General features: G+C 44.2%; 1 pseudogene; it reads left to right on the forward strand.

The window, feature by feature from the left end:
• The first annotated feature begins 4,834 nt into the window (after positions 1-4,834).
• LOC127812345 (small nucleolar RNA R71) lies at positions 4,835-4,934 on the forward strand (annotated as a pseudogene).
• The last annotated feature ends 7,220 nt before the right edge of the window (positions 4,935-12,154 follow it).

The raw sequence follows: 12,154 nt of genomic DNA on the forward strand, positions 1-12,154 counted from the left end.
ACTTTAAAACATTGTCCAGACTCTTTGATTTCAATTTCTATTGCCCCATATTCTGATATGGTCTTGATTGTATAGGGTCCTGTCCATTTTGATCTCAACTTCCCTGGGAACAAATGAAGCCTTGAGTTGTAGAGAAGCACCTGCTGACCAACATGAAATTTTTTTCTGTTGATGTGTTGGTCATGCAACTTTTTCATATGCAACTTAGACAATTTGGCATTTTCAAATGCCTCATCCCTAAGTTCTTCAAGTTCATTAAGTTGTAATTTCCTATTAAGGCTCACTTCTGTTGATTCCTCATTAATCTTCCTAATGGCCCAGTAGGCTTTGTGCTCTATTTCAACTGGTAAATGACATGGCTTGCCATATACCAACCTGTAGGGAGACATGCCTAGAATGGTCTTGTAAGCAGTTCTATAGGCCCAAAGTGCATCAATCAACCTCAAGGACCAATCCTTGCGATTAGAATTGACTGTTTTCTCTAAAATCCTTTTTATCTCCCTATTGGCCAATTCAGCTTGGCCATTGGTTTGAGGGTGATATGGGGTTGCAACCTTGTGGACTACTCCATATTTTCTCATTAATTCAGCCACTGGTTTGTTGCAGAAATGAGAACCTCCATCACTTATGATGGCCCTAGGCATTCCAAACCTACTAAAAATATTTTCTTTCAAAAACTTCATTACAACCCGATGATCGTTTGTTCTTGTTGGGATTGCTTCTACCCACTTGGACACATAGTCAACAGCTAACAAGATGTACTCGTGTCCACCTGAATTAACAAATGGTCCCATGAAGTCTATTCCCCAACAATCAAAAATTTCTAACACCTGAATGGGTTGCAAGGGCATCATATTCCTCTTGGTTAGGCTTCCTAGCCTTTGGCATCTATCACATGAACTACAGAACTGATGCACATCTCTAAACATGGTAGGCCAAAAGAATCCACTTTGTAAGATCTTGGCCAATGTTTTTCTTGTGGAGAAATGACCTCCACAAGCAAGAGTATGACAAAAATTCAAAACACTCTGTTGCTCATGCTCGGGGATGCACCTTCTTAAAATTTGGTCAGCACAATACTTAAATAAGTAAGGGTCATCCCAAAAATAAGTCCTAACCTTCCTAAAGAATTTTTGTTTATCTAGCTTGGTCCAATGATTTGGAATTAGACCGGTGGCTAGATAGTTGGCCAGATCTGCATACCATGGTGTAACAGAGGTTGAGGTATCATTGATAAGGAAGAGTTGTTCATCTGGAAAGGTGTCCCTGATTGGTTCCTTGTCTAGATTAAGGTCTTGGCATGGAAGTCTAAACAAATGGTCTGCCACCACATTTTCTACTCCCTTTTTATCTTTGATTTCTATGTTGAATTCTTGGAGTAACAAAATCCACCTAATAAGACGCGGTTTGGCGTCTTGTTTGGTGAGCAAGTATTTCAAAGCAGCATGGTCAGTGAAAACAATGACCAATGACCCCACCAGATATGATCTGAACTTCTCTAATGCAAACACTACTGCCAATAATTCCTTCTCAGTTGTTGTGTAATTCTTTTGCGCTTCATTGAGGGTTTTACTGGCATAGTAGATGACATAAGGTTTTTTATCTTTTCTTTGCCCTAGGACTGCTCCTACAGCATAATCACTTGCATCACACATGAGTTCAAAGGGCAATGACCAATCTGGTGGTTGAATAATGGGGGCTGAGATGAGAGCATTTCTTAACCTCTCAAAAGAGGTTTGACAAGATGATGTCCACTCAAATGGAACATCTTGGGAGAGCAAATTACACAGAGGCCGGGCTATGCTGCTAAAAGATGCTATGAATCTCCTATAGAACCCAGCATGCCCAAGGAAAGACCTGATGTCCTTAACACTCTTAGGGACTGGTAATTTTTGGATGGCTTCAACTTTGGCTTTGTCCACCTCCATTCCCTTAGCAGAGACAATATGCCCTAGGTCTATACCTTGTTTGACCATGAAATGACATTTTTCCCAGTTAAGCACAAGGTGGGTTTCTTCACAACGAGCTAGAACTCTCTCTAAATTCTCTAAACATGCCTCAAAACTAGCTCCATAGACAGAGAAATCATCCATAAAAACCTCCACAATGTGTTCTGTCATCTCACTAAAAATACTCATCACACACCTTTGGAAGGTGGCAGGGGCATTGCATAGTCCAAAAGGCATACGTCTATAGGCAAATGTCCCAAATGGACATGTGAAAGTGGTCTTTTCCTGGTCCTCTAGGGCAATGTCAATCTGGTTATATCCTGAATAACCATCAAGGAAACAATAGAATGCTTGTCCAGCTATTCTTTCAAGGACTTGGTCCAAGAACGGCAATGGAAAATGGTCTTTTCTAGTCATTGCATTGAGTTTTCTGTAATCAATGCACACTCTCCATCCGGTTTGGATGCGAGTAGGGATCAACTCATTCTTTTCATTTCTCACCACTGTGACTCCAGACCTTTTTGGGACCACTTGAGTGGGGCTGACCCACTTTGAATCAGAGATGGGGTATATAATACCCGCATCCAGCAACTTTAGCACTTCTTTCCTAACCACCTCTTTCATGTTAGGATTGAGTCTCCTCTGCATTTGCCTAACAGGTTTAGCATCCTCCTCTAGAAATATCCTATGAGTGCAAGTCAAAGGACTAATTCCATGCAAGTCTGAGATGGTCCAACCTAAGGCTTTTTTATGAGCTCTCAGAATGTTTATCAGCTGAATTTCCTGTTGGGATGTCAAACTTGAAGAGATGACTACGGGGAGTGTGTTCTCATCACCTAGAAATGCATATTTTAACTCACTTGGCAAAGGTTTCATTTCAGGTGTGGGTGAGGTATTATCAGATTGTGACTCCTCATTGTTCAGAGAACCCAATGGTTCTGATTTGGGAATCCATTGAGCCACAGGCATTGCTTCTTCCTCCCTAGTGTTCTCTAATTCTTTTAACTTTCTCTCTTCTTGATCTTCTTCCATAGATTTGTTCAAAAATTCTTTTGCAAAATAGTCCTCAGCTAATGTTTGAACCAAATCTACTTCCTCCACCTCATTCTCAGCTATGTGTTGTTTGGAAACTCTAAAGATATTCATCTCTACAGTCATGTTTCCAAATGATAACTTAAGTATTCCATTCCTACAATTAATTATGGCATTTGAAGTTGCTAGGAATGGTCTACCAAGAATGACTGGAACAGGGGGTTGAGGGCCTTGATGGGGTTGTGTGTCCAAGACTATAAAATCAACAGGGAAGTAAAATTTGTCCACCTGCACTAATACATCCTCCACTATCCCCCTAGGGACTTTGATTGACCTATCAGCAAGCTGTAGGGTAACTCTTGTTGGCTTGAGTTCTCCTAAGCCCAGTTGCTGATATACACTATAAGGAAGCAAATTGACACTTGCTCCTAGATCTAAGAGTGCTTGGTCCACCCTCTGGCTTCCAATTATGCAAGAAATGGTTGGGCTACCAGGGTCTTTGTACTTAGGAGGTGTTTTAAGTTGCAGGATGGAACTCACCTGTTCGGTTAAGAATGCTTTCTCCTTGATGTTGATCTTTCTTTTAACAGTACACAAGTCTTTTAAGAATTTTGCATAAGATGGTGTCTGTTTGATTGCATCAAGTAGAGGAATGTTAATCCTCACCTGCTTGAACACTTCATAAATATCAGCATTTTGTTTTTTCCCTCTTTGTTTGAGTAAGTCTTTGAGGGAATGGTGGTGCAGGGTTGCTCTTGAATTCTTCCACCTTATTTTTTTCTTTATCTTCCTTTTTTTTGTTTTCAAGTTTTTCCTCCAAAGCTGGAGCATTGTCATTTTTTATATTTTCATTTTGTTCTTCTTCTTGTGCATTAGGTTGGTTTGTCCTAGGGTCATCTGGTTTGTCAATTATTTTTCCATTCCTAAGGACAGTGACTGCTTGCACCTGCTCATGATTATAGTTCCCACTATTTGATGATTCCACTTGATTTGTTTGCCTCATGGGGTTGGGATTTGGTTGAGAAGGGAATTTCCCAGGTTCTCTCACAGTCAAAGTTTGAGTTAGCTTGGTTAGCTGACTCCTCATGTCCTCAATTGCCCTATTTGTTTGCTCTTGGAATTTTGCTACCTGAGCATTGTTCCCCATCTGCCCTTGCATAAATTGTTGTAGAGTATCCTCTAGGGATCTCTTATGCGGTGGCTGATATGAGCCAGATGGTCCTTGGTTAGGTTGGTAGAGCTGTGGCTGAGGTTGTGGCTGTGGTTGTGAGGGAAATGGTTGGTGTGGCTGAGGTGCTGAATCATTTCTCCAAGAGAAATTTGGGTGGTTCCTAGAATTTGGATGGTAGGTGTTTGAGTTTGGGTTGTACCCTTGATAATTTCCACCCTGGTTTTGGTTTTGGTATATCCTACCCTCTGTTTGCCTTGGTTGTGAGTTTGAAGTTTGGCCATACAACACTTCTTTGAAAGCAGGGAGAGTTGGACACTCCTCTGTTCTATGGCTATTGGCTTCACACACTACACAATGCACCTCTACCTCATTGATAGCCTTCATTTTTTTCATCTCCAATTCTTCCATTTTCTTTGTCAACAGAGCTAATCTAGCACTGATGTCATCAGTTTCATTTAATTGGAGTTTTCCCTTTGGTTGTGGATTGTATTGGTCTCTCAAATCTCCCATGGTTAATGGCCCAACTTCCCAATTTCTAGAGTTTTCAGCTACATGGTCAAAGTATGCAACAGCCTCTTCAGGAGTTTTTTCATAAAAGTCACCATTACACATGGTGGACACCAGCATTTTCAAATTAGGAGTTAAGGCATTAAAGAAGAAACTAACTACCCGCCATTGTTCAAAGGCATGGTGTGGGCAAGAATGCAAGAGGTCCTTGAAACGTTCCCAAGTTTGAGCAAATGTTTCATTTGGTTTACAGACGAAATTCATCATTTGCCTTTGGAGTGATGCTGTTCTATTAGCTGGGAAGTATTTTTTTAGAAATTTTGTTTGCATCTCCCTCCAAGTTCCTATTGATCTGGGCTCTAGAGTCCCTAACCACATTTTTGCTTTATCCTTGAGTGAGAACGGGAAGAGTTTTAGTCTAACAGTGTCCTCATGAATATTTTGATCCCCACAGGTACCACATACCTCTTCAAAATCCCTCATGTGTGTATATGGATTTTCAGAATCCATACCATGAAATGTGGGGAGCATTTGTATGGTACCTGGTTTAAGGACAAATCGATGATGGTTTATTGGTAGGATTATGCAAGAGGGAGTGGTTTGCCTTGGAGGGTTCAAATAATCCCTGAGAGGTTTAATCTCATCAACATCATGTTCTCCATGATCACTCCCGTGAGCAGATAGGTTTTCATTTTGTTGAGACATTATGGATTGTAAAAGTGATATTTCAGTCTCTGATAAAGAATCTATAGAATGGTTTAACTGATGGCTTAAGATTCTACCAGATCTAAGTCTCATACAATTTGAATAATATGCAAACAGTTAAGAAAAAAAAAATTATTAAGAACAAAGTTACCCGTGGAGTGAATTTTTTTCTTCTGTTGTACCTCCCCGGCAACGGCGCCAAAATTTGGCTGCACTCCTCACCCTACAATTTAAATAGCCTTAATCAGTTTGGATGTTCAGTGTTGAAATGGTGAGGAGGTTTAAACTCACCAGTGTGTGAGTGTAGTTGTAGCACAAATATAAATTCCGGACAAGTCCGGGTCGATTCACTGGGAGGTTTATTTAACAAAAGAATGGTTCATTCGGGTTGATTTATCCAAAGAGAGCTAAGTTTTCCTGATTGTGAAAAGGTTTTTTTTTTTGAATATTAAAAAGGTCTTGGGTTGAGGCGAGTTCAGAACCAATGCCTTATAAATCTCTTATAGTAATTTAAACAGCAATATTAATCTGAAATAAACAGAGGATCGTTTCGTAGTTATAATTCAAGATACGAATGATTCTTAGCTAAGCAACCCTCATACATGATATGATGGTTCTGGGTTAAGATATCACTGTAAATTTTATTATACTAGAGACTATGATTTGATCGTCTGAGCTTGGGTATATCTCATCTCCAATTTTAGCAACTTTCATACATGGCATGAGAGTTCTAAGTTAGGATGATGACCCAATCCAAACTCACAAAATCATTTATACACTCAACTCGAGTTTAACTCAGATAAATCTTGCATTCATCGAGGTTTGGCTTATCTTGAGATTCAAGAACATTGGACACTGTCCTCGCCTTAACCCAAGATTAGATTTAGCTACTCATTTCCATTTTTAAAATAAATTGGCAGGAATTTAAATGACGGGAATTAAAAGACAGTATTTAAAAGACTATTTTTTTAACCGACCATATAGGCGGTATATAATTTAAAGACAATAATTGAAAGACTATTTTGACCGACCATATAGGCGGTATATAATTGAAAGATAATAATTGAAATTGCAAGAATTTAAAGGCAGAAATTAACCGACCATTTAGGCGGTGGATGATGAAGTAACAATAAATGACATAAGAATTTAAATAAGAAAGAGAAGAAGTAAGATTTGCAAGAGAAAATAAAAGAGAACAAGAGTAATTAAAACAACTAAAATTTCATTCAAGAATAATCCCCTCTTACAAGTGCACCTAAGTGCTCTATTTATAGGCTAAAAGATGTAATGGAAACCACTTAATTATATAATTTAATAATACAAAATATCTAATTGATGATGTAAGCAATGATGTCATTTTAACCATGATGTAAGCAATGATGTCATCTTATCCCATGATGTAAGCGATGATGTCATCCTATCCCATGATGTAAGCGATGATGTCATCCTATCCCATGATGTAAGCGATGATGTCATCCTATCCCATGATGTAAGCAATGATGTCATCCTATCCCATGATGTAAGCGATGATGTCATCATATCCCATGATGTAAGCGATGATGTCATCCTATTTGTGGGACTTGGGCTTTTCATGTTTTTGGGCTTTGGGCCTTCTTTGTGTTGGGCTTGAGCTTGGGCTTGGGCTTGGGCCTTCCTTGTGTTGGGCTTGAGCTTGGGCTTGGGCTTGTCTTATGTTGGATTCTATTTGATTGTTGGGCCAAGTGCACATGAAACATCCTCTAGACTCCATAGTTGGCCCATGATTTTGAGCAACAATAATGGGTAATCCAACGTCTCGATTTATGCCCCTAATTAATTGTAGAAGACAGCTTTCTTGCTTCATCCTGTAATAATATATAATGCAAATAATTATTTATTTTAAGCATAATTATAAAGCCAAAATAGGGATATAATTCATTAGGATATAGGAAATATTGACCCTTATCAGTCCGATAGGTCCATAGCACTGTTTGCAGTTCATCCACCAGGCCCCCTTTCTAGCTTCAAGCTTTGTCTTCAGGGTCTTCTTGATTATTTTGTTGACTGCTTCGACCTGCCCATTGGCCTGGGGGTGATCAATGGCGGTGAAACTCTTTTGAATCCCCATTGACTCGCAGAATTGGATGAATTGCTCGTTGGTGAATTGGGTTTCGTTGTCCGTTACTATTTGCTGTGGCACTCCGAATCTGCAGATTATGTTATCCCATGTAAACGCTTGTGTCTTCGCACTGGTGATCTGTGCGAGCTCTTTGGCCTCTGCCCATTTGGTGAAGTAGTCAACTGCCACTATGGCATGCTTGCATCCTCCGCGAGCCGTGGGGAGCGGCCCGATTAGATCCATGCCCCAAATGGCAAAGGGCTAAGGGCTGCTCATCTGCTGCAGGTAAGCCGGCGGAGCTCGCGGAACCTTGGTGAACCTTTGGCATTTCTCGCATTTCTTGACCGTCTCTATGGCATCTTGCTTCACGGTGGGCCAATAAAACCCTTGTCGGAGGGCCTTTTGTGCTAGAGAGAGTGCCCCTGCATGATTACCGCAGTGGTCTGCATGAATTTCTTCTAGCACAGCCTGACAATCGGTGCCGTCAATGCACCTCAGGAGCGGGGCTGAGAACCCCCTCTTGTATAGTCTATCATCATAGATGCAATATCGGGCGGCTTGAGCTCGCAGGCGACGTGCTTCCAGCTTGTCTTCCGGTAGTTTCCCGTCTTGCAAATACTCCAAGATGGGGGTCATCCATGAGTTTTGTGGCGCCGTGATCAATAGCGTTTCATCTCGTTGTTCCGTGCTCGGGGTGGCCAAAAAATCGACAGGTATGTCCCCCAAGAATCCTGTGTCCCGGGCAGTTGCTAGGCGAGCCAGAGCGTCCGCATGAGAGTTGTGGGAACGGGGGATTTGATACATTTCATATTTTTCGAAAGTGGCTAAAAGTTCGCGTACCTTCTGTAAGTATGCTGCCATCTTCGTGTCTCTGGCCTGGTATTCTCCCCGTACCTGGTTGATAACTAGCTGAGAGTCGCTGAAGATCTCTAAGAATTCAGCTCGTATTTCCTTTGCCAGGCGGAGTCCTGCTAATAAGGCTTCATACTCGGATTCATTATTGGTGGCCAAAAAACCGAACCTCAGGGCGCAGAGTATTTTTTTACCTTCGGGGCTTATTAGCATAACCCCGGCTCCCGCTCCTTGTTCGTTCGATGATCCATCGACGTATAGTTCCCAGGACGGTCCTTTCAGATTTTCCGACTCCTCGTCAATTGGCCTAGTAAACTCGGCAATGAAGTCTGCCAACGCTTGACCCTTTATCGCCGTCCTTGGTTTGTACTTTATGTCGAACTGAGCGAGCTCAATAGACCATTTTAGTAAGCGGCCTGAGGTATCTGGTTTTTGGAGGATTTGTTTCAATGGGTATTTGGTCAGGACTTCGATCTCATGAGCTTGAAAATAGGGTCGCAGCTTCCTTGATGCCACTATTAGACAGTAAGCCAATTTTTCGATTGGTGCGTACCTTGTTTCTGCATCGATTAGGTTTTTGGAGACGTAATAAATGGGGTGCTGCACCCCTTCTTCCCCCCGAACGAGGGCCGCACTGAGAGCCTGTTGGGATACTCCTAAGTACAAGGTCAACCTCTCTCCCTCCTTAGGTTTGGCGAGCAATGGGGCCTGTCCCATGTACTCCTTTAGTTGTTGGAATGCGAACTCGCATTCTTCTGTCCATCTAAAGTCTTTCTCCTTTTTTATAAGCTCGAAGAACGGGGCACACTTGTCAGTTGCCTTTGAAATGAAATGGCTCAGAGCTGCGACCTGACCATTGAGGCTTTGCACCTCCTTCTTTCTTACGGGCGACCTCATGTCGAGCAGAGCCTTAATTTTGTTTGGGTTGGCTTCAATGCCTCTGTTGTTTACCATAAACCCAAGAAATTTTCCAGAGGCTACACCGAAGGCGCACTTGAGCGGGTTGAGCTTCATCTGATATCTCCTGAGGACTCCAAACATTTCTCTTAGATCGGAAACGTGGTCCGTCACTTGCTCGGATTTTACCAGCATGTCGTCAACGTATACTTCCATGGTTTTTTCGATCAATGTTTCGAACATCGTATTGACCAGCCTCTGGTAGGTCGCGCCAGCATTCTTCAATCCAAAGGGCATGACCTTGTAACAATAGAGCCCCCGGTCGGTTATGAACGAGGTGTGCTCTTGGTCCGTGGGGTTCATGGGGATTTGGTTGTAGCCTGAATAGGCATCCATGAAACTGAGGAGGCGGTGACCAGCCGTTGCATCCACGAGCTGATCGATTCTGGGAAGAGGAAAACTGTCTTTAGGACAGGCCTTGTTCAGGTCGGTGAAGTCGATGCAGGTCCTCCACTTCCCGTTTTTCTTTTTTACTAGGACCGGGTTGGCCACCCAGACCGGATAGTGGGCTTCCTTGATGAAATTATTTGCCAAGAGTTTGTCCACTTCTTCTTTAAGAGCGGCATAACGCCCCGAAGTCATTGGCCTCCTCTTCTGGCGCACTGACCTGTAGCTTGGATCTACGTTGAGCCTGTGTGACATGACTTCTGGGGCAATTCCCACCATATCTTCGTGGTTCCATGCGAATACATCAAGGTTAGCTTTAAGGAAATTTGTAAGTTGGGATTTTACCTCGGGGGCTAGACTTTTGCCTAGCTTGAGGTGCCTTTCCTCGTCTGCCTCGCCGACTGAGATATCTTCGAGCTCTTCCATGGGACCGGTGAGTTTTTCGCAGTCGACCTCGCGGGGATCCAGGTCGTGTTTAGCCTCCCATTGGCCGGTTGATCGCGGGCTGACCTTTGCGATGATATTTACCTTCTTTCCCTTTGCTCCTATTTTCAGGGCGTCCTCATAGCAACATCTTGCGAGGTGCTGCTCGCCTCGTACACACGCTACACCGTCGGGGGTCGGGAATTTCACTATAAGCGACCTGGTTGAAGTGACTAGATCCAGGTCGTTCATCGCCGGCCTTCCGAGTACGACGTTGTATGCTGAGGGGCAGTCAATTATTAGGAATTCTGCCAAAGTAGTGGCCTGGCGGTTGGCATCCCCGATGGTGAGGGGAAGGCTGATCCGACCGACGGGAATCACTGTGTCCCCCGTGAACCCATAGAGTGGCTCTGGGGACGAGTTCAACTGTTCCGGTCCCAAACCCATCTGATCGAAGCATGCTCTGTACATTACATTTACCAAACTGCCCGTGTCCACCATTATCCTTCGCACTTCAGAGTTGCCGACCTAGGCTCGTATAACGAGTGCGTCATTGTGCGGCTAATGGACGTCTCCAGCGTCTTCTTCTGAGAAAAACATCTTCTCTGGGATTGGGTTACCCCTAGGACTCTTCGCGGGAATCGGCTGTTCGCCCGATCTTGTTAGCAAGACATGGTTGGCCTCTCGTATGTATTTGTCACGGGATTTGTGAGGGATCCTACGAGGTGGGGCCCGCCATGGATCGTGTAGATGGTTCGTACAGCCGGTGATTGGTCATCATCGGTGGGGGGCTACTGCTGTACCGGCGGCTGGCTTGGTTGATTAGTCAGCTGCACCACGTAATCTTTCAAGCGACCTCTTCTTATTAGATCTTCGATGGCGTCCCTTAGGGCCCAGCACTCCGAGGTGTTGTGACCCGCCTCGTTGTGGTATGCGCAAAATTTTTCTTTGTTTCGGAATTTATTTGGGGTTCTTAACGGGTTGGGCTTCTCGAATTCCTCTTTGTTCCTTTTGATGGCGAAGATCCTTTCTTGGGGGTCTGACAGGGCACAGTAGCTGTCAAAGCGCTGTGATCTACGAGGTCGCTCATCTCCCTCTGCCTTCTGAACTCGCTTGAACACTTCATTGCTCGAGCGCTCCCCCTGAGCTTCTCTTCCGGCGTCTCCGTTGTGCCTTCTCTTATTCTGGTTGGAGCCCCCAGCTTCTTCTCTCGACCCGACGGGTTTCTTCATCCCGAAGGCGTCTTCCCATCGGATTTCCTTGGAAGCTCGTTCATAGAATTCCCCCAGGTCTTTGACCGGGGTTCGGTAGATGCTCTCGTAGAGCTTTCCGTCTTTTCGGAGGCCGGCGGAGATTGCCGTTAGGATACTTTCATCCGAGGGATCCTCGACGTTGCTCACCTCGCACCTGAACCTGGTGATGTAATCCCTCAGTGGCTCGTTTGCTTTCTGGAATACGGTGGCGAGGTGGCAAGGTGGCGCGAGCTGCCTCCTTAGAGCCCTGTATTGGTTAAGGAACCTCTGTTGGCACTCTTCCCAGCTATTGATGCTACGAGGCGGAAGGCTCCTGAACCAAGCTCGGGGGATGTCTCCTAAGATTGCTGGGAAGACGCGACATTTAGCCAGCGAGCTGGTTGTCTGTAGATCCATTTGCACGTTGTACGTATCCAGGTAATCATAGGGGTCGCTGTCCCCATTATATTGTGGCATGCTCGGGACCTTAAACCTCCGGGGCAGGGGTTCAAGCTCAATCTCTCTGGTGAACGACGTCCTATCCCCACGGCCATTATTCTGGCTGCGGACTCCTTGTTGTTCTTCCAGCTGTCGCACCCTTTGATACAGCTCTTCCACAGTTGAGTCCGGTCCTACTGATTGCTGGGCTTGCGATCGCCTACTTCTTTCTCGGACTGGGGAGCGGTGAATTGGGGACGGATAGTTATCCCCGATATCCTCTTCCACGGGTGGGTCTCTCCTCCCGCGGTTGGCGGACCCTACGAGGCGACGCCGGTGGATCGTGGACAGCCCGTGCTTGAGCTTGGGCCAGAATTCTGATCGCGTCGGCGAGTTGCATTAC

Source organism: Diospyros lotus, chromosome 10 (assembly GCF_014633365.1).
Source record: "Diospyros lotus cultivar Yz01 chromosome 10, ASM1463336v1, whole genome shotgun sequence".
Classification (NCBI taxonomy): Eukaryota; Viridiplantae; Streptophyta; class Magnoliopsida; order Ericales; family Ebenaceae; genus Diospyros; species Diospyros lotus.